The following is a 22,702-nucleotide window of genomic DNA, read 5'->3' as shown; positions in this document are numbered from 1 at the left end:
GGTGCATCGCGGGGAATGATGATGTCAATCGAACGACACGAGAACAAAAAAGCGCACGACGCCGATTGTGTCGTTACGACACCGGCACGGCACGGCTCGACGTTTTTCGACGGTTTCCTGAATTACGTTCGCCCAATTACATCATCGACGTCGGTCTCGCTCGAGCGGATGCCCTTCGCGAACCAGAACAAACACGGACGCCTCGCTTCGGTTTCTCGGCTCCGAGAGCACGGTGTAATAAGATTTTTGGAATCACTCGTGCGCGACCAGACCGCCGCGAAGCCGCGGCGTCCGAGATTACGCTAGAACGGGCTCGAAGCTGCGAGGGATTATCGAAGAAAACGCCGACTTCCCTGTGGCGAATCGATGAAAAATCCCCCCGTTCGCTGTCGCGGCCGTAAGAAACCGACTGGTTCTTGCCCCGTAAAACAGGGGAACACGGTGCAGAGTCGGGGCACCTGTCCGACAGGCGGGCCCAGCACGCCGCCACTTCCGACCCCCTCACGAACCAACCCGAACCTAACTGTATCGGCTTACATTTAGCCCGGGCCCTAAACCCCCCAATTTCCTGGTTTACATCGTGTTTTGAAACACGAGAAGCTCCGGACACAAAGTTGCATAACGATCTGCAGAGAACGAGGAAGGCAAAGAGCGAACTGGAGCTCGCGGATTCGATTTCATTCCGATTGCTTTACGGTGATCGAATTAATTAAGCCACTTGACGAGCTTGTACTAAACCAGTCTATCTTTATGTGATATTTTTGTAAAGTATTTTGTGATGTATTAGATTGCAAATGCACGTTTGTATCATAATTTAGCACTGTTTGTAGTTACATGTATAACAAATGTGGTTTTCGTACTGTGACTCTACCAAATTGACCACCCAGTGGTCTAAAACTTCAAGTCGGTACATAGCTAAACCAATTTTAAAACGAATAATTATAAAAGAGTTGATAAAACCTTCAGATAAAGATCTATCAATTTTGGATTCAACTAGAAGCAACCATCTTTATTTAAAATTTAAAATATATCTGCAGCCTTGAAATGGTTTAACTTGTAGCTTTAAGGGTGCTAAAATTATACTTTCTGGTCATCTTATTTGAACCATTAAAAAATAGAGTCAAAATGTCTGGTGAATTTAATTGCTTTATTTCGAATCTAACAGCATAAGATCGAAACATGAGAAGCCCTCTGTTCTCAGAAAGATTGAACAGTACCCTGAAGAAGCGCACAGTTGAAAGAAGCTTCGAACAGGTGTCTGTGACGAAAGGGAGATTGCGAAACCGTGTATTAGCTGTTTACGGAAAGGATACACATCCTTTCGAGATATGTTCTGGAACGTGACCATCCTCGACGGTCTGAGAACCCATAAGCCTAGCCCCCACCCTGAGATTTCGCGTCGGCCGGAAGCATGATTTTCAAGGGTCACCGGTGCACGCGATTCGCGGAAGCCGTGTTTACGTGCAGCGCGCTTATGGCGAACGCTCGAACGGACGCATGGTACGCAAGCGAAGGAGCTGGATGCACGTCGCACAATAAGTCAGAGCCGGCGATCAACCGCGCCGCGAAATGTTAACGACTGTGCCTCGGCGAAGGAGGATTCGTCGAGAAGAAGAGGAAGAAGAAGAAGAGGGAAGAAAAGGAAGAGCTCCCGGTGGAACGCCGACAGGAAAAAAGAGAAGAACAATTAACAGAACGAACGAGAGGAACGCAGAAAGTCAGGAAAAACGAGGAGAAAGGAAGGAGAGACATGGGAGAGGAGCGAGGGGCAAAAGGTGGAAGATCGCAAGGAGGAAAATGTTGAAGAGGGAAAGGAACTGCTAGTACAAGACTGGAACCGTGGAATATGAAGTTGCTCTGTCTAGCATGATTTTGAACGATTCAGCCTTGATCTTGATACATCAAGATGAACGATGGCCCATCCGTGCGATGTTCTTAACAGTCTTTGATACCGAAGATACAGAAAACGAAAGTCGACGATGTTGTACACATAGAAGGGGAGTTTTGCTACGAGAAGGATTTTATTTTGTCGAACGGATGAATCTGTTTAACCCACTTCCATCGAGTTCATCTGTTTTTGTTCACACGTAGCGTGTCGCAATAAGTTTAAAAGGGGGGTGTGTTCTACATTTGCTAACCGTGTTTCTCCTGAATGCACAGGTGTTTCATGTTTTATATACAGTGAAAGAGGTAACCATTGTAACCATCAGCCTACCGAGGCTGTTAATACTTTGCAAAATCTTCATTCTGTAAAGAATAGGGTGTCATCTCCAAAGGAAGCGTTTCTACATTATTCTTCATTCCCCTGCGCATGTGTGGTCCCATCAAGACGACTGAAACACCTAAATGGCCTAAATAAATTTTGTTTCATTTCATTCATTAAGCTCTGTTGCAGCGTTGTAACTTCGCATTGCAATTTTTAATCGCCGTCCCAAGAAATGGAGACTGAAGTTGAGGTGTCAGAAGGTTCGCGATGAGAAAAATGTTATTTCATCGGACCAGATGGACGAATCCGTTCTAGGATTGTTGCAGGTGATCTTATAGGCGTGGCAAGCGCCCATAACAGCACATTGAATTCCTTTCGGAGAGGAATTCTCGCGCGAAGGACGCGAAGGTTAGTCGGAGCGCTGTTTTAACCAGTTTTCGAATTGCGGGACGCCAGAAACAGGAACCGGCGGTCGCGGAAGGAACTTTACGACGACGGGAGGGCTTTTATATCGTGAAAACGACCGGGTAAATTTCTGATACGTATCGTTGATACTGCTTCGAGTGATACTGCAGGCGCGTTGAGCCCGTCACTAACGAGCGCAAGGCTCGAGGAGCGAGAAAGAGGGACGGGAAAGAGGAGGACGGAGGACGCGGAGGAACGTAATAAAGGAGGGCGTGCGAGTGCGATGCACCTGTGGCCCTCCTGCCCCTCCGCAACAGCTTGCACCGACCACCAGTGCCTCCTTGTACCCTTAACTCCACGACAAGCACCAGCTAGACAGCTGGCAATCCGGCTAGACCGGACCTCGCCCTCGCCCTCGCGGATTTTCGTCACGGAAATTGGCCACCCCACTGTCCAAATAACGAATTTCAGATGCATCGATACCGGCCACGCCGTTTCCGTAATTTCATGCGAACCACGCTCGCGGAAACGCTCGACGAACGCCGCCGTTGTCGTAATAACGGCGCACCATGAATTTTGAACGACCCCGGCTGGAATTCCAACAAATAAGCGACTCGCTATATTCGCAATCGACGATTACTTCCAACTCCATTTGCAAGATTTCTTGAATCGATAAGGGAACCACCTGGATGGATCCTATGAATCGAGTTATTTATGGGCTGATCGTAAAGAGAAGATGTATGAAGTCATAATGCCTGTCCACTTCAGTCCTGTGTCCCAAGTATGAAATAACAGGAGTCTGACGGACAGCGATTATAATATTACGATCATTGAAATCTGCCTGCTGCATTCCAAAATAATTTACTCGCAGATTGTCAAAGAGGTTTCGAATAAAAATTCGGAAAAGTCACGGTGCGTTTAGGATCACTGCACGAGCGTGCGTCCCGTAATTTCCATTCCGAAGAGAAACGTACAAGCGTGCGGTTCGAAAAGAGAAACACGCAGGTATTCGTTTCAAAAGGCACGGAATTCCGGCGTGAAATTGAAATCGCATCGTTCTGCGACATTTCACGCGTGCCGATCCGCGCGAATCCTCGTCGCCTGGGAATTAGCTGTATATGGTAGCAGAGATCTCCGACTGCGACTGCTGCGAGTGGCGGCCCCCCGCGCTGCATACAGCCTGCACAGAACTGCATGCAGAAACAGCAACCAGCAGCAGAAAGCATTCGACACACGGTCATTTTATGCAAATAACGGCTCGGAATTGCGCTCCTCGGTGCTCGCAACTTTGCTGCGCTGCTCGGTATGGGTATCAACGAGAAATGTGTTACGGTGTCAATGATATCATCCGGTAGGCAGACAGAAGGAAACGATGACAAAACCTATCAATTAGTCGGCGACGCACACACGTCAGGTCGGGCCGACACGCGTGCCTCTACAACCGTAGCACACCCGGGTGCCAATAACGCGATTGGCTCCCACGCGCAAACGTTGTTGCAAATCTCCGAAGAGACAGAGCCTCGGCCGATCCAGAATTCGCCATACCGATTTTCCATGGCCTACTTCCGATCCCTTGAATCGCGCACGCTCGTTTCGCCGAAATCGCGCCGATAAAAGTGCCCGAGATTGTTTTAATTGGGTCGTCCATGCGCAAGGCGTTCCACCTACGTCGATTCGATTTTAATTATTCCCTTGAACTGCGACGAGAGAAAAATTTCACATTATATGCACACAACTTTTTGCGTTGTACATTACTGCTTATTCATGTATAACAGTGTGACCTTCAAACGACCTTGGACTTTAAAGAATTCTAAAGTCCAAGGTCATTACATTCAAGTAATAACTAAAGGATTGTAAAGTCCAAGCTCGTTTGAAGGTCAAAAAGTTGTGTGCATATAATGTGATAAAACATGGACGACCATGAAAGATTCATAAAGAAATTTTTCTTTCGTCGCAGTTGAAGGGAATAATGATTAAAGAACCCAATAATCGATCAAATAATGATTAAAGAATTCTAAAGCCCAAGGTCATTACATTCAAGTAATAATTAAAGGATCGTAATCATTATTTGATCGTTTAATTTTCACGATTTAATTCCATATGCTTTGGATTATATTTTTTCCATTTTCGTTTAATCGCGGCGAAACTTGATTTAAATAAAATTTCAGGTTTCACCAACATTCCCCGCAGTGTCACGGCTAGAAGACGATAAGTAGGTGGCCCGTGTTAAGTGGAACATTCTGTACATAATGAATAAAAATTGCACACGAGTAGAGAAGACATTCAAAAGGCCGATTCTTCTATTAACTAGCCAAGCTGTCCAAGGACCCTCGAGTACCTCGATCGTAGGAGGTCCTACACCGTACAGATTTCCCTCCATATTTATCCAGCAACAATCGAATCACTCGCGATTTCGACACCGTCCGAACGTGTAGACATTTGCCGATGACTTAACCGGTCCGAGTTTAATTATCATGCGGTCTACGCTACACGCGGCTCTATCAAGGATAACGATCCTGGACGGCCGCGTACAGCGTCCCTAGTTCCTGGGATTTCTTTTCCATCTCGTTTCGCCGTACTCTTTCTTTTCTATCCGATCGCCCACGGTCGTGTCGGTTTATGGAAGCTTGCGCTGTTTGAACGGCGCCGTGAAAGTGCCTAGATGCGACGAGGTACATCTTGTCCCTGTACTTTTTTTCTCTCGTTCCCATCCACCCACGCGTCCCGATCCGGGATTAGAGGCCACGCGTGGCAGTCGAAAAATTCCTGCCGTCCCGAAACGATTCTTCGTGACTAATTAAGGTCCCGTCGAATCGTTCGCCTCGTTTCGTGAAGCTATGGTAGAAACATCCGTCTTTATTGTCGCCTCCTGTTACCTTCTTCTCCTTATTTGGTGAAAGCTGAGATTTCTTCAAAATGTATGCAACTGAAAGTGACTCCTTGCTGCTTCGGTGTGGACATAGCTTTACGCTCGAATATACGATGCAGGAACATTAATTTTTGTTGATTTATATTCGTCAACAATACCACAATTCCGTAATATGTTCTAAGCAGGCTAGCAAAGTTGCATATGGGGATGTATAGTTGAGTTATTCTATGTTATAGCAAGCTCTGAAATTAAATGTCGTGGCCGGCGGTTTCCAAGGCGTGCATCAACAAGGAATTCGACAACGACCGATTTGTCTGCGGAGGATGACAATTCCAGCGATTAAGGAGAGGAAGATACTGTTAGACCGTTTAATGAGAGACGACAAGCCTGAAACGGAGCCTCAATTACTACGTTAGACTCTTTTTCGCCGGTGGGATACGCGGATGCACAAGTACGCGTGCGCATCCCGCTGAATGAATATTTATTAATCGGCGTGCTATTTAACGGTAAACCATCGAACGTCTGCGAGGCTTTCTCTCTTTTGAGACGTCCGACTGCCTTGCAAAAACGAGCACGGCTGATTAGCGAAGGAGAAAATCCATTCGGTGTCACTGTCTCTGGGGGACTGATATAAGGAGAAGCTGGACATACAATACGTAACGAATCGAGCAAACCAGTTGCACTCGGACGAGACTCGGCCTTTAATTACTCCCTCGAAATGGCCACTTACGATTTCAGAACGTGTCACTTTCTTCGATAATTTTAAATTCCCTCTGTAATGAAGTGAAGAAGATTCTCACATTCTTCCCACCGTTTTAAAACTCCAATTCGTGCTGTAAACGCATAAACTCTTTTGCATTGAAGTCCGAATCACCGAGAGCCAATTCATTAAGTGAAGTGAGACATTTTCGCGAATGGTCGCCACTTATGCTTCCAGTTGCCCGACATTCTCCGCGACGGTTTTTCGAATTGCTCGGAACTTCCAATTTCGTCTCGGATAGCGGCTCGTAATCGGCTGCAGTTTTTCCGGGCTGCGTGCCACAACGGAGTAATAAAATAGAGCTGCCCCCCCCCCCTTCCCCACTTAATGGTGATCGAGTTCACGTGTAATCATAGACCAGAAGTAACGACCGCGGCGTCTCCGGGGGGATTTGACATAATCGACGCAGCGGTTCGCGTAATTGCGGTATCTCCACGCGAATTGCTTCCATTCGCGGGGCATCAGCTGGCGCGCACTAATTAGCGTCGTTTCGTGATGATCTTCATTCGACAGTGTTCCCCTAATGATCGATCGCGCCCCGATATTAAGGCTTCCTTCTGGTTACGCGCGCATTTTAATTTCGATCACCGGTAATTAAAACGTCATTATAACGTCGGCCTCTCACGGTACAAACTTCGACTTGCGGGACTCGACGATGATCTGATTAAAGATAAACACTTCGCTGTATTACTTTCTACAATTGCAATTACTCCATCGGTCCTTTCTGACAGAAAGTAAAACCATTAGAAAATTATTGGTTTGGTCGTGAAACGTTAATTTGTCAATTGGAACTTCAATCGGGAAGCAGCGAATCACATCTCTTGGGATTATTATTTAAAAAAAAGACTTTATAACTGTTTTCTAGGTTTTCCGGCAGATAAAGTCTTCAGGATACGGTTATGTTCTCCTCAGACTGTAGAAGTGGAGGGGAGAGGAGATTTCTATTAAAATGCCGTTTCTCACGAGCGCTTCAGAAAACGTAGATCCAGCAGTCTAATAATCGAATAGGATGTTTCCTGGTGGGCTCGGGTAAGGTGGATGTTGACCCTCTTCGGGTTTTTCTGCATACTGATCAGATAGCCTAACCGACGAGCTGAAAGAAGAAGGAAGTCGGGGATGCTCGTGCGAACCGTGTTGGTCTCGCCTCGCGGTTTGCAGCATGTTAGAAAATTCCTATTCTAAGCACGATCCCGGCGTCCGTCGTGCTCGCCTGTGGCAACATCCGGCATGAATCAACAAAGTATAAAACCGAGCGAGCGATTCGGGTCTAAAACTTACGCCCACCGCCGGCTAACGAGAGAGCGGCTAACAAGGCGAGACAGAATTATTTCGTTGCAAAGTGAAAGTCCTTCGGCTTGCCGTAGTACAAACGAAACTGGCGTAACGCGTGGGCCTCTCTCGTCGAATTCATTCCGGCTTCATTTTTCTCGGTCCTGAACCGGGACCATCCCCTTCTTCTTGCTTCGTGTCCGAGCTCGAGACGTTGGTGTCTCCACGTTGCTTTTTAATTTCAATCGGCTGCGCGAGCGGCAGCGAGTGAATTGTACAATCAACCACCACCGTACCGAAGATCATAAAATTATTTTTCATTCTTAGAACGTTCTTCTCAGACTGTTAAACGTTTTTCTCTGTTCCCGAGACACTTCGGTGCCATTAAATGTCCCCTCGTTGCAGCCACAAACGTTCCCATTTCATTTTAAGCACAACATGCAACTTCATTTAATCGATGTTCGCGCAGGACACCGATTCTCGCCGTTCGAATCGCGAAATGGTAACAACAAAGGCCGCCAGCTACATGGAAAGCGGCCGCGAACCGAAACTCTCGCGGCTATTGTTTAACGAGGTTTGCGTCACCGGCGAATGCTAATGAAACGTTTATCTCCTCGTTGTTTAACGCGAATTAATTCCGTGGACAGCCTTGGACACAGGACAATGATCACCCTCTCGGTTTCTTGTCGAACATTATTATTTTATTTTATTATCCCTCTTTATTGCGTTTTTTTATAAAATTAGAAAAGTAACTGCACTGGATAAAATTACGCCATTTACGATCACGGGTTTCGACATTGTATATTCTAATCGGTGAACATAAACATTTTAGTTGTGTTTGGCAAACATTTAATTCAATGTCAGACCGTGATCCGTCGTTGTGGAAATTTTTTGCCTGACGTCGTTGATAGATTTAGTAGTTGTAAGCGTTGCAAGCGTGTTTGTTGTGAGAATGACGTGAACGATGTGAGATGCGGTATGGTGACATCATCTTGTTTACATAGCCTTTTCATCCGTTCAGGCAGTGACGTTTATTTACGATTTCACGCTTCTTGGCAGGCACTGGTGTCTCCTGTATTTTCCCGTTGCCATTCAATTGTTTTTTGTTATGCATTTCGAGGAGTTGCTCGTGTTTTTTCGTGAGGTGCCATTTTCACGCCACGTGCTTCAAACAAACGCGTTAACAATTGCAGTTCGATCAATGCGGGCTATAATCGTGATACCAACAATTACATCCTCGCAGACATAAATAACAAACATACTACCCGATCTAAAAACGGAACAAAACGGTGCAACGTGTGCTAATAGCTGTTCACTGATCGCAGCGTTCCCGTGTATTATCGCAAAGATTAGGGTCCATGTCCGGCAATACGCGGTGGTAATTACGATGTACAGGAGGCTGTTTATTCTTCAACGAATCATTATTATCGTGACCATTCTGCGGTTGAAAAATCGTAGGTTGCGCGGCGTCTACGCCCATCGATTACCATTCCTGCGGAACGAAATCCTGGAGCAACAGTTCCGCGAACTCGTAGCTCGCAGCTGCGGGAACAATCCGCGAAACGGTTGAATCGCGAACACACAAATCTAACTGAAGAGAGGAGGAGAGTGCAAGAGAAAGAGAAAAAGAGAGAGAGAGAGAGAGAGAGAGATCGCGTGGATCAAGGAGCTCTCGCGCTCGTCGGTACCGTTACGTTTTCCGCAGATTTCGCGCTGGCCCGCGTTACGATCCACTGGAAGAGACGCTCGGCGTCGTAAAATGGCAGCCGGCTGGCAACGTCTAACAGTAAAAGGTCCCTCGTAACGCGAGCATCCTCCTGGATCGAGCGTACGGTCCCCCGATCCTCCGAAAGCGATCGAAATTCCCCGCGGTGCGTTCAACCCGCCGCGGAACGAACAATTACGCGTCGGTCGCACGGTTCCCCGAAGGTCTCCCTTTCATTTGGTCCAACGATCGACCGGTGGATCGATCGTCGAACGCCGATTGCGTCACCGGTTCGCGAAATCACCGGTTAATGAAACGGGGAACGATCCGTGTCCTCCGAGTGCCATCTTTGGATCGAGGGACGATGATCACGAGTGCGTCAGAATTGATTGGTAAGTTAGAGAAGCAAAGGATTGAAGAGGTATTGCAATTAGATAGTAAATAAAAGATTGAGTTGGCTAGATATTCTGAAATTTTTATCCTTTTAGCTGGATGACTCTTTAATCAGGAACACCTAAGAACACGTCCTGAGAAGACAATCTCCGTTCCTCCTCTTCTATGTCATTCAAAACTGGTGGAGTCATAGTTATCGAACAGCGGTAAAAATATTCACTAGACTCATCATTGCGGGAAGGCAAATACAGTCGGTTTTGTAATCAGTTTCTCCGTAAACTGTGCCGAAGCGTTCGCAAATTATAAAATCACGGAGATAATGGAACGCGATCGAACGATCCACGACCTCGACGCACCGAGTACATACCATCTTTAGACCGAGGGACGATGACGCGTTGTAAATCAGTGCGTCGGCGATCGATAGGATCTTCGATGCGCGCGTGGGACGTTGAGAAGTACCCAGGGAAATCCGATTGGTATGCCGGAGTTCCGAAGAAAACCGCAACCGTGCGAACGGGAGGCAAGGTTCGCGTCTTTGGCCCCGATTGGAAGCGGCTACCTTTGATTCGATTCAACCTGTTAGCGGCTAACAGGTCTGGGTTAGAGCCAACATCGTCGCCGACGACTGTGAACCTTGACCCCCGCACCGCCAACATCTCGTGGAATTTAAATACTCTTTTATTTTTAGCCACGGTAATTGTCGCTTTTAACCCTGCGTATGCGGGCTGCGCCCGTGGGAGCCTTCAGGATGGCTGATACTGTTACCATTTAACGTCTCTGGAATCCCTTGATCCCTCGCGAACCAAGTTTCATTTAAATATTGAAAATATTTTCCGTTGAAAATTAGATCCTACGGTAACGTCTCCGGAGACCGTAGGAGGAATGAAAATATTCTACCGACCATTTTTACTGTTATGGTACATACCAGGAAACTCGAGTTGATGCATACCGAAATGAACTGGATCGAAAAACAAGGTTTTAATATTTAACAAAAAATAGCTTAGAAGTGGTCTTTTAAAGAAAGATCCAACAAGAAATTATTGGATTCCATTACTCGAAATGGACTTGTAGTTTCAAGGTCAAATTCGTCATCGCCACAGGAAATCCTCGGAGGAAATAGTGAATCACAGAGTCCTGAATATTCCAAAATAATCGCCTTCAATTACCATGCTGATACATCCCCACATTCGCATCATAAAAATGCAGTATTTTAATATGATGAACTGAATACAGAATCGAATAATGGAGGAAAAAACCTTAGTAGGTGAACATGACTAGCACTTCGTACGCAACGGGCTAATAGACCTAGAATAAGGTTCAAGAACCACCAGCTGAAGGCACGGTTCGTTATAGCGAACACTGGTTCAGTGAGAACGGCAGGGTTTGTATGATCCATCTGCAATGGTAATCGCCGCGCGAGAGGATCTTCACACTCTGATTCCCCCGTGGATAACGAGATTTGTATCGGGCTTATGGTAGCGCCGCGAAACACGCGTTCGCGTCCCACCTGGCCGCCAGAAATCTGCCGGCCCGCTAATGGCCCCCGGACTCAATGATAGTTCTCAGTCGGCGGTTCGGGTAAACGGCTCCGATGTTTAGCCGATTCAATTAGGCGCTTTACGAGGCTCTTCTGCGCGAAGAAGCCAGCCGGCCGACGCGACGTGTAATCCTCAAACTTATCAGCCATGAAAGCCGTTCGGTGGATACAGGGGGGGGACGTTAATTACCGAAGCGGCGTAAAACACCAATTATCACCGGTGGCAGGCAGTTCGTGGCGGCACGACGAAATTCCTGCGTCGAGTCCCCCGGAGATCGGATAGAGACGTCACGCGTAATGCCCGATGATCGAATCGTGTCATTAACGATCATTTTACCCGGCGCGAACCTCCGTTTACTACCAGAGTCATCCCGCGGGCTCGGCCTATCGCAATATTGGAGGCTAACCGTCCTCTCGCAAGCGAGTCCTCCGTGCTTTTTTCCCACGCACATGCGAGAGAGACGTCCCGTTAACGGTACGACGTTCCGCCTGTTCGATCCGTGAGAATTTCCGAGAAAAAACTGAACCGATCGGTTAACAAAACACTGGAAAAAATGCAAATCCTTTGGTCGATCAATTTTCGAGTACCAGAACCACGCAAGGATTCTCCGTCCTCGTAGAAAATCGACTCAACTTCTTTTCATTTTTCCCGCCGCGAGTCGCGCCGTGAGATTTTTCCACGTCCGCATGCGCAATCAGTTAACGGATGGTTTCCCTAAATATGGAAAGACTGGTGACACCGCGAGTAATGGGCCGATCGCCGCCGCGCGCTCGCTGCGACATTGCTGTTGCAAGCATTGAACTCTCCGGGCCGCTCGCGCTCGCCGGATCCACTTAAGGCACTCGCGGTAAACGTGTCACCGGTTATTCGCGTAACAGGCGCGCCGAGGTTTCATTACCACATAATGAACGGACCAGTTTTATTGTAACGGTACGACACACGATAAATATCTGCTGAACGAGATCGGCCCGCGTAATTTCCCGCGGCCCAGGATGAAGACGTTCGTTATCGACCGGTACGCGGAACTGGGCTGTGCCGGATCCTGTAATTAGCGACCGGGGACGTACTACGGGATGTTTATCGTAAATAGAACATGCGAGACGCTTCGAACGACTGGTGTAGGTCGGATTTTTGCCGATTTTTATCGCGCTTTTGCGACAACTTTGCTTGTCGACTCTCGGACGACGGGATTGGATTTATTTCGACTTGGATTTACGATCGTCCCGTGTACAGTAGACTCATACCAATTAGTGATAAATCCCGTATGTGTAAACTCTTAACCGAAAGATCGAAAGAACAACAGTCTTTACAACACGAGTACTTGCTAAGTTTAATTATACTTATCAATACGAAAAGCAACTAGAAACTTCACTAGCTTCCTTATAGCTGGAGCAATATCGAGTATCACATTACGAATGAAATTGCCAACAAACAACTTTAATAAAGCAAACACGTCTTTAGAACGTCGGCAAGTATGCTTATTAGAAAATTTCGTGGTGGTAGACAATGCTGACAGAGAGAATGAACGGCGAATGTCCTCGGGGGACAATTTCGTGGCAGCGACGAAGCCAATTCAGACGATCCCGGCGCTTTTAGAGTTGTTTTCAGCGGAACGTACCCGCGGCCATTTATAGTCGTCGTTTGTCAAAGCGACGAGCACCGCGGCGAGAATGGATCGCGAATTGAAATTGCTTTCGCGAGGGTTCGCGAGCCGCGACGACGAGCAACGAAACAAAGTGCCGGATAATAACTCGCATCGCGCCGCTCGATGGACCACTTAGGGTACATGGCTAACGCAGAAACGGCGGCGTTATTATCGGTTTGGCCGAACCGCGTACGTACGCCTGGATGACTACTGCAAAACGGTAAATTACAGCAATTTTCCTGATCGCCGTCTAACACGTGTTGCCGATGGTTAAACGGACAAATTGATCGTTGCGAAAATTCACCGTTCTAACGTTTCTCGCGCCGTTCGCCATTTTTGCCTGCGTTCGCTAAAAGCGCGGCTCGTACCGAACGGGAAATGGATTGCCGGATAAACGGGAATCATCCGCTGGGCTCTCGATCTTCGCGATCCTGCGAGCTTTTGGCTTCCAGTCGAACAATTTTCATATTGATTCGATCTCACACTTACTGTACCTTTAGAGAGCCACTGTAGCGGACAAACTTGGTTTTATTTATATATATATATATGTTCCGTAAAGAAAATTCAAGTTTCCACTGGAAAAAATGCCGGCCCAAAGGTAAATAAATCCGAGTTTTAAGCGTACGTTGCACAGAAAAGTCACAGAAGTCGAGGAGAATTACAGTTGCCTACTATGACGTCGAGGATTTAGGCGTTCTAGATCTCGCGACCTTGGCTGCCGCCTTTCAGTTCATTTTGCTCGTGTCGCGTTTCGTCATCGCCTAATGGTACCGTGTTTAAAGCGCAACTGCAATGTACTGCGAATTGAAAAACTCCGAATCCCATGCGACGTGCATTCACCGATTGATCGATGCAATTAACACTTCATCGAGAACCTGGTCGACCGGTGAGGCTGCACCGCGGTGTCACTCGCGAGATCCGAGATCTTTTCCGGTTCTTTTTCATGCAGGCTCGGTGAAAATTACTCCGGGTCGTTAGTGGAAGGTTGTTCGCCAGGACGCGCGAGAAACAGGCGAGATGCACGAGCGAATCCTCGCGGCGAGGCACGACCCGACGAGGCAAGGTCGAAAGAAATCAATAAAGCCGTGCATTTCTTCGAGGGGGGAGAACGAGCATTCGCGCGGAAGGAAACGGCGACCGTCGCGTAATGACGCTCATTATCGGAGTCGCAGCGCGTTCGCTCAATGAAATAATAAAATCATCTTCGTAATGATAGGCTCGTTCGCTCGCTCGCTCGCGCGCGCGTCGCGTCGCGTCGCGTCGCCGCGTGTTGTACGTGTGCGAGCTTGGTAACGGAACCGCGGAAGAGACTCGGAAAAGTAATTTGCACCGCGACCCATGACACTGCCATCCCGAGGCACGAATAATTGCATCGTAACCGTTAAAGGGTGGAAAGGTCGTCCGGCCGAGTGGATATGAGTGGATATCCACCGCGGCCGTACCTGTGCGCCCGGCTACACGCATAAGAAACGTTATTAGTGGAAATTGCGTCGGGGAACCCGCGCCGATCGAGCTGCCTCCCGGGACATTTATCACGGCCGTTTATCATAAACAATCAATCGCCGGATAAATAGATGCGCTCGGAGGCTGGAACGTTCCCGGTGCCTCCCTCGAGATGATCGAAGCCACTGCCTGCCTCTTCCGACAGCCCGACGAGACCAGGACGTCTCACTGGAATCACCCGTCGCGGGACCATTCCGCCACTTCCGTATCTGAACGTCGCTAGTCCCGCCATTTTTCATTTTTATCGATAGCGTGATGTACGCGGACGTTTTTCGATATTAATTCTCGGTGGGTACCGGCTCGGAGAATTGATGGAGACGATTCACGAGCTAGGGTTGTGAGCGTTCGAGTATTGCGAAGACGGGTTTTTGTCCACGGTCAAAAATAAATATAGACGCTTCTAAAAATTAACCCTTAACGGACCAATGCCGCCTTATAAGCGGCATGGCACTTTTACTTACTGGGTCCAATGCCGCGTATATGACGGCAAAAATCAAATTCAAATCATCTTGTTATCCTATTACTCTGAATATATATTAATACATTTGCACTAAAATATCAATATTTTCCTTTCTGTACTTGATATAAAAATGTTGAGTCCACAGTTTCTCTTCGTACGAAAAATAGCTTGGACCTGGTGGGAAGTAAACTTGAAATACTTCCGGATCGTTAAGGGTTAATTTCTACAAGGTTTTTTGATTCGTGGGGTTCGCTACGAACATGAAAAGCGGTAAATCTTGTGAGAAGATGAACATAAACGCTTCTTTTTCGATTTTCAAGCAATCCAGATTGACGGAATCGCAGAGTGGAATTAAGAAAGTGTGTACAATTTAGTACAATTAATCAGGAACGTATAAATGCTGTAAAAAGAACATTAAAAATTGCGCAATAATTGCGTAACCGCGCAAGATAGTAACCACGAATTCATTCCGTTTAAGAGTACTTCAGAATGCGTAATAGGTTAAGAATAATCGTTCGCTATTCCAACAAAAATCTGCCAACAAAGGCGACAGGTGATTCATTACAGCTTCGCTGGTATTTCCGATGATCTGTACCTGCTCGTCGAGCGTGTTTAATGTTTACACGGTTGCGTAGGTGCTAATAGAAGACCCGCGGGGACTAATTTTCGTGAAATCTAGGCGGTCGAGCTGTTTGGCAAGGGATTCAGCTTCTCGAACGGAGAGGAGCGACAGGATTCGCGCAACGACGTCCGCCGAGGTTTACAACGCGTTTACATTTGCAATATGATTTACGTAATACGTCCGACACCTATCCGACGACGTTACGCAATCGTTTATTACAGGACTGGTTCGCGGGGACGCGTTTAATCCGTCATCGCAACGGTACAAACCGCGATTCTCCTTGTACGGTCCGATAATCGCTCGTAATTCCGTTTACCCGACGCCGAGGATGAGCTCCGAGCTTTTCCTTCCGCCACTTTCTCGGGACAGAGAGAGAGAGAGAGAGAGAGAGAGAGGGAGAGAAACTGTTGTGTCACACGTGTACGCGAGACCTCCGTGCGAGATTTGAATAACAGGTTGCAGCGAATTCGCAAACACATCGAACACCGGTTTACAGTTAGGCAAACGCCGAGTTAGAAATTGACCGTGCGTCACACGACGACGCGAACGCTCGCGAACCGCCTATTATTTCTATGCTAATTCGCTGCACTCATGCAAACGGGATCGCGGGAGACATTACTCTAACGACGCGCAAAAACGAATCCGCAATTAGACGGGCCGGACCGCTGACACACGGGAAACTGATTTAGTGAATTGGCAAGCAGTTCTAAAAATACCCGAACAACAAACTGTTCTGCAAGGTTTGTTGCTGATTCAGTCAATGATCTCTCGTTCATTGTACTCTACAAATATCCATCGTTAGGTCAGTATATGATGACGAGAATAATAAAAGTATGACAACATCCGCGAATAAAATAGAAATAATCGGTGATCGAATATTTTCGCGAGCAACCATAAGAAACGGGATCAAAGCGGACTGGTTCTGCGAAGGTCCGTTTGCCCGAGCAGCGTCCGAGCTTTTTGCGTGCCGATTCAATTCAGTCACGTTAATTTAATTTTACTCTTCTTGCGACAGGCCGGGTCGACGAAGCTCTTCGACGAACCGAAAAGAAACGCGACAAACGAGTTTCTAGCTCGTCAGAGAAAAGCAAAAGTGACACTCCCGGCGCAGTAGCGGCGGGAATCATCGTGTCGATCGTTGTGCGAGAGGAAATTCGTTTGAATAATCGCGTGGCTATGGCAACTCGATGTTATATTAAATTCGTTCGAACTATTAACTGCGCGCGGGGGTTCCCGCTTCTCTTGCAGGTGCAGAGGCTCTTTATCGCGAGCCACCTCTGCTCGGCGATACGTGACGATACATCCTCCTCCCCCCATAAAACCAATGACCATGACATCCTGACCCGCGGAGGTATTCATCAGCCGGATGATTGCTACCCTCGCGAAAAAACGACGCGTCGGAAGAATAAGAGCAAGATCCCGAGGAGAGGATCGATCGCCCGGCGTTGATCCCTTTTCTGCTCTCTTTTGTTCGGGAATAATGGAGCAGAAAAAATTACAATGCCCTCGCATTCGCTGAAATTGGTATTCACTTACGACGATGTTGAAGGGCCGCCCCCCCCTGGGAATCATTAGCCCCGGAATATCCTCTGTTTTACGTCCGGGGGAGGGGGGATCATTTTTTGGGCACGTCGGGCGTCGAACGTCTTCATTAGGAATTATGAACGGTACTTTTTACTCCGGTATCTAATCTTCACGTGCATTCTTATTTTCAGGAATTGTTTGATGCATGCCAAAATGGAGGAACTCGGGGAGTCCAAATGATGCACGTTCTCTTGCATTCTCCAAGCGCAGTCTGGTGATAATAAACTTGAAACGAAACAGTGACAGCTTACGGAGCCTCTCTTTCGGAAACCAAGCAATTTCTACTTGTATCGAAATATGTATTTAAAGATTCCGAATCTTTATGCGTACATATAATAACATGCGCAAGTTTACGAAGCAAAGAAAAGCATTTATTCGAACGGATCGCGCAACGCGTCCGTATGCACGGTGATATTTTGCAAAGCGGCGCAGAAATCGCGTACAGAGCGTAACAGAGAGGAGTGACGTGGATTCGAGCGTGCCACGCTCGGGAAGCAAAACATTTATTCCGCTTCCTGATGCAGAAGGGGGCCCCTGAGGAGTCGGCTGCTCGTAGGCGAAAGCAAAGCAAAGCGAAGCAAAGCAAAGCGAGGCGAGGCGAGGCGAGGCGAGGCGAGGCAAAGCACAGCGAGGGAATCACGACGAGGGAAACGTCGGTGAGGCCACGTAACAGGCGCGCGATACGAAAGCGATTCCTGGAGACAAAGGAAAACGTGTAGCTACACGCCCGGTTAAAAGGAGCGACCTCCTTGAGAACGGTCCTTGACTCGTAGAGACGGCCGAGATAAGAAGGAGGAGAAGCGGTGCGAGTAGTTGTAGAAGTAGAAGAAGAAGAAGCAGAAGAAGAAGAAGAAGAAGAAGAAGTAGACGGCGACGACGACGAAGAAGAAGAAGAAGAGGAGGAGGAGGCCAGCAGCAGGAGCAACGGCAGGATGAGCCAGAAGAGAGGAGAAGGGAGACCCGGAGGCGAGTAATGGCGCCTACACTTGGTGGCCGCGAAAGGGCGAAGAATATTCTGCTTCCGAGGAGCGCGATATACAAGCCAACAGAATATGCGAGCTGCATCCAGCGGATAAGAGAGAGAGAGAGAGAAATACGGAGGAGATAAAAGGGGAGAGAGTACCCGGTGGAAAATGTATCCAGCCGCAGCACGGGCACCCGTCCGACCGTTTCTCCTCTTCTCCCATGCTTTTCCCTGCTCTAATGCGGTTAATTAAACAACCAGCAAAACGATATTCCTGGAATGAGATCGTAGAGGGTACGGACGAAATCGTGGGCTCGCGGTAAGTGCGCCGTGGAGCATCCAAGAATGACCGGTCCGGGACTTAGAGACAATTTTACTGCCTCGCTGTTCGGTTAATGCTACCCGCTACCATGGCGCGAGAGAAAATGGTTACCGGTCTCCCCATAGCCTGTATATTTATCCCGGACTTTATTAGTTATACACGCCGCGCGACGAGATAACCGTGTGATTACAGCCGAAACGCTCCCCCGAGTGACATCACTATCGCTGCTCGACAGAAATACTTTTCGCGAGCATGCGGAAAACGCTGGGTCCGCTGAGACCCACCTACCACACTTTTTTAGAATTTTTAGTATGCGGGCCATTGGTGCTTCTAACGTGGTCGATGAAATTGATTTTTGGGAACACTTTTGAGAAATACAGTCGCCATTAGTCTGCGGGTTTTGTGGATTTTTGGTGAAAATTGAAGAATTTAAGAACACTGATAAATGAGAAACGTACATGAGAAACAGAAATCGAGAAGTAGACGTAATAATCAATCTAAAGGGACTAAAGAGCAGAGGATAATTGGAAATATTAACAGAAGTGAAACGACAGAAACATAGAAGGCAATCATAAAGGACGCACAATTAAACGTAAACCTTTTCTGCGTCATTAGATCATTCATTGCTTCGGCAGAACGAAACGACCGTCAAACGAGAAACCAGTTCGTACGACCACTCGGGCCCGTACGACTAGAATTAGCCCTTTCAGGACGAGTGCCGCCATATTGGCGACATCAGGCTTACCTACCCAGCGTCCAAATTACAGCTAACTCGATTAAACAAATAACACAGAATTGGTACTTATCCGTTCCCATTGCCGTCATTTAAGACTTTGGTCAGCTGTAATGGTTATAATTCCCCGAGGAAAACAGTTTATCGTTTCAAAATATCTTTGGACACGCGAGCTTGATATTAGATAGTTATGAAAATAAAATACAAGCGAGACAAACCCGAGTCGTGTTTTGTTTACACTCCTCGGCGTACGAGGCCACCCCAAGCTTCTTGGCCTCTCACGGGGTATACCCCGCGGGAGTGGGGATAATTCCGCGATGTTTATATAGAAAAATTGTACCATACGTCGAAGAGCTCGTGCAAATACGGTGGCAAAAAATGTGGGATCTTTCCGATCGGGCAGATTTTTACGATTCGTCCGCAGTTTTTCCGGTATACGTGACACCATCGCCGGAACCGTTTCTACATTTCTCTCGGACGCTCTTCTCCCCCCCCTGCCCCATCCGCTTTCAACGGAAAGGCGTAATAAATTACAAGGCGAATCCCACTGAAAAATTAACGATTCGATCCGGAGGATGCGCGGCGGTCTAATGCACGCGGACGTTCCTCGCCTTCCACGTCCGGAATGATACCTGCGGGCATGCGATGCAGAAGGTCGCGAGGTGTGCTCATTCGTGACCAGAAAAATTTCTCGAAGGGAAAACCTGGAGAAGACCGGAGAAAGATCGAGCGGACGCGAGCTCGCACACCCTTTCGTTCGTGCGTTCGTGCTCGGGAGATATATGTACACACGCATACGCATTCTACTCGTCTCTCTCCCTCTCACTCCCTCTCTCTCTCACTCTCTCTCTCTCTCTTGCTCTTTTCTCTGTCCCTCTCTGCCGGAGAACTTGGACGGAAAGAAGAAGAGGAGAAAGAGAGAGAGATAGAAGGTGCGAGTGGCGTCTCTGGAACGAAGGATGCCTATAATCGGCAATGGACGACCGCACCTCGCCACTTTCGCGTTGCTTGACGTGGATACCGGTCTAACCGATCGACCGGTTAATCATCGTCGTCGTCGGCCGGATTCTATCTCAAGCACTCCGCACGCATGCTCGTATTTATTATACGGTAGCTGGCCGGCGATTTCGTCAGGACCTGGGACCCGGCCCCTCGCCACGCGTAATTTAATTAATCAAGGGATAATCGACGCTAATAGCCGCCTCCTAACATCGATCCTTGGATCGGCCCTGCGAACTACAGAAAAATCGTTTTCCTCGATCGGGACGGGTGACGTCACGCCTTGGAGTCGGTCTAAAAATAACTATTCTGCATAGAGATCCGCAGTCTGGTTACGACTGTACATATTATTGTTATTCTTTCTACTGTTTCTGATGAAACTATTCGTAAAATTAGTTCGCCAGGAGAACCGTGTAATTAAACGATTTTAGACAATCATTCGGAGCCTCTGTTGTGCAAAAATGTCCTCCCATCTGTTTCTATTACGATTCTTATTTTAGTTTTTGGTGCGAATTGCAGTGTAGTCTAATCTGAACCCCCATCGCTTGTCAATGCGGTCAGACACCGTAAATTATGTTCTACCGATTCGTGTAAACGTACAAGAAGCATGCTAATACTAACAGCAGGATGGGACCTAAAATTTCAGTCGTAAAACAACCTGCTAATGGTATTTTCTCATTAGTGAACGACCAGAAATAACTTGTTGTACACTCGAGATAAGATAAAGGTATTTAAAGAGGTACTTGAAGATTTTAAGTACTGTCAGACTTGTTCCACATCGAAATCAATATTTTCCAAGAAAAATATACGATTCTTATCTAACTGTCCATAAATTAGTATCGCTGATATTCTTTTTCTGAATACATTACTTGGACTTCTTCCACGAACAGCATTACGATTAGAATAATGGCACCGTCGCAGAAAGGGACGAGTAACATCGATCGAATTTGCAACGGGCACGTGAGAAGAATAATCACTGTATGCCTGAATAACGTTATCCTTGTTAATTGCATTTCATTAATACCAAATATGCGAACATCTCTGCCGTTAAATAACCACCGTGACTAACAGACATAAATCACAATTGTGCTGTTTGCATTTAATAATTCTCTCATATCCTTGTCGCTAATTGTCCACCTTCTATCGATGCTTTTCGATCCAGCGAGGATGCGCGCATTGTAGCTCTGAGGCCGTGGTAAAAATCATTGGCAACAATTTCTGCAGTTTATCGAGAACTCGAGGTTGATCGGAAAAGTCAGAACGGATGCAACCACTTTTTTTTTTTCTAGGGTGAACGAAGAAGAGTACGATGGTTGCAATCGACGACGATCTCAGGCAAATAGTCGCTTAGCCGAGATGCAATTGGGCCGAGGAAACCGCCGCTGGGATGCATAATTGAATCGAGTCCAAGTTAAATATTACTTGCGAAACTCATAAATATGCAGAGGTTGCGGCGGGGAAGCCTGGGTGATCCCCGTCGTTTTCAGAGTTTTCATCCTCGACGAGAACGGAGATCCTCGCAAAAACCACGGTTCAGGTTTCACGGTGCACTCGTGCCAATCCGATTTTCGCCCTTGAGCGCACGGGGGAATCGATTTCGTTCGATTCCTATGGTAACGAGCGAGATTACCTCCTTTAAGGATTCGCGCACTCGAACGCAGATTCGAACGAGACTGAAACCGGTAGAGACGGTCGAAAGCATTCCAAGGGCCGGTGCGACCCATCCGTGACCTCCAAGGACGCCGAGGACCATCCACCTTCCGTCTTGTCTCCAAGGACCATCAAGGCCCTTTCGGGACAAGGGGTATTCGCAGAAATCCTTTGGATGCCAGACTGTTCAGCCAGGTCCCAAAGGCCCCCTAAAGTCGGCAGTTCTACGAATTTTTATGATACCAACCTGAGGCGCCACTAAAAGCACTTCACAGTTTCAAACAATCTTCATGGCACTATTAGGAGCTGAAAAGAAGCCGCTTGCCCCGTCGCAGGTGACTTCTTTTCAGCTCCCAGTAATACTAAGTTGAGTGCAAACGCGTTAAACTGCATTTACTGAAATCTTTCTCCAATGTTCTTCGGGTAAGTGTAGAAAATGCAAGTCTGCTATAATATTGTAACCACAGAGATTATTCAAATATTATTTTGAGTTTGTCTATACAGTCTTTTCCATTTAGAATGTACAAATTCTACGCCTCTATTTCAATTTTATTATTACTTCGATTTATTATATTTATAGACCGAAAAATGTTTGAGCGTTATGGAAGCGTTTCCCACGAAGTCCGACTCAGTTAGGAGAGCAACATTGCGGTGATCAACGAAGCACTCTAACAGGATTCCAGGGTGCAGCGTGCGTGCTCCGGACCGTTCAGCGTATCGGCAGGAATGAAATCTTGCCTACGTCGGGATGCAACATTTCGTGATCGTCCGAGTTAAGTCGTTTCCTGTGCGAACGCGTCGAGCCACGGTGGACAAGAAGCGCCATCAGTTCGAAAGGAGTCCGTGTAATAACGGCGAGGAGTCATGCGACAGAGAAAATTGCCAGAGCCGAGGCTAAGAGGCTCCCCCGGCCTCTACCGATGAAGAGATGGGCGTAATTTGACTTCCTTAATTATCGAGAAACGTTCGCGTACGCGTAACACGCGGGGGATCTAGATTTCCCACTGTGCGTAGTTTATACTTCCTAGTCTTGCTTGCTCCAGCCGTGATTGCAGTTCCCGAAACGGTAACTAGA

General features: G+C 47.4%; 1 protein-coding gene across 1 annotated transcript in view; it reads right to left on the bottom strand.

Annotated features, from left to right (window-relative positions):
- The window catches only part of Dpy (fibrillin-like protein dumpy), a 128,426-nt gene that overhangs the window by 100,375 nt on the left and 5,349 nt on the right, over nucleotides 1–22,702 (bottom strand). The gene's annotated exons all lie outside the window — the stretch shown is intronic.

Source organism: Halictus rubicundus, chromosome 12 (assembly GCF_050948215.1).
Source record: "Halictus rubicundus isolate RS-2024b chromosome 12, iyHalRubi1_principal, whole genome shotgun sequence".
NCBI classification, from domain to species: Eukaryota; Metazoa; Arthropoda; class Insecta; order Hymenoptera; family Halictidae; genus Halictus; species Halictus rubicundus.
This window is presented reverse-complemented; position numbering and strand designations above follow the sequence as displayed.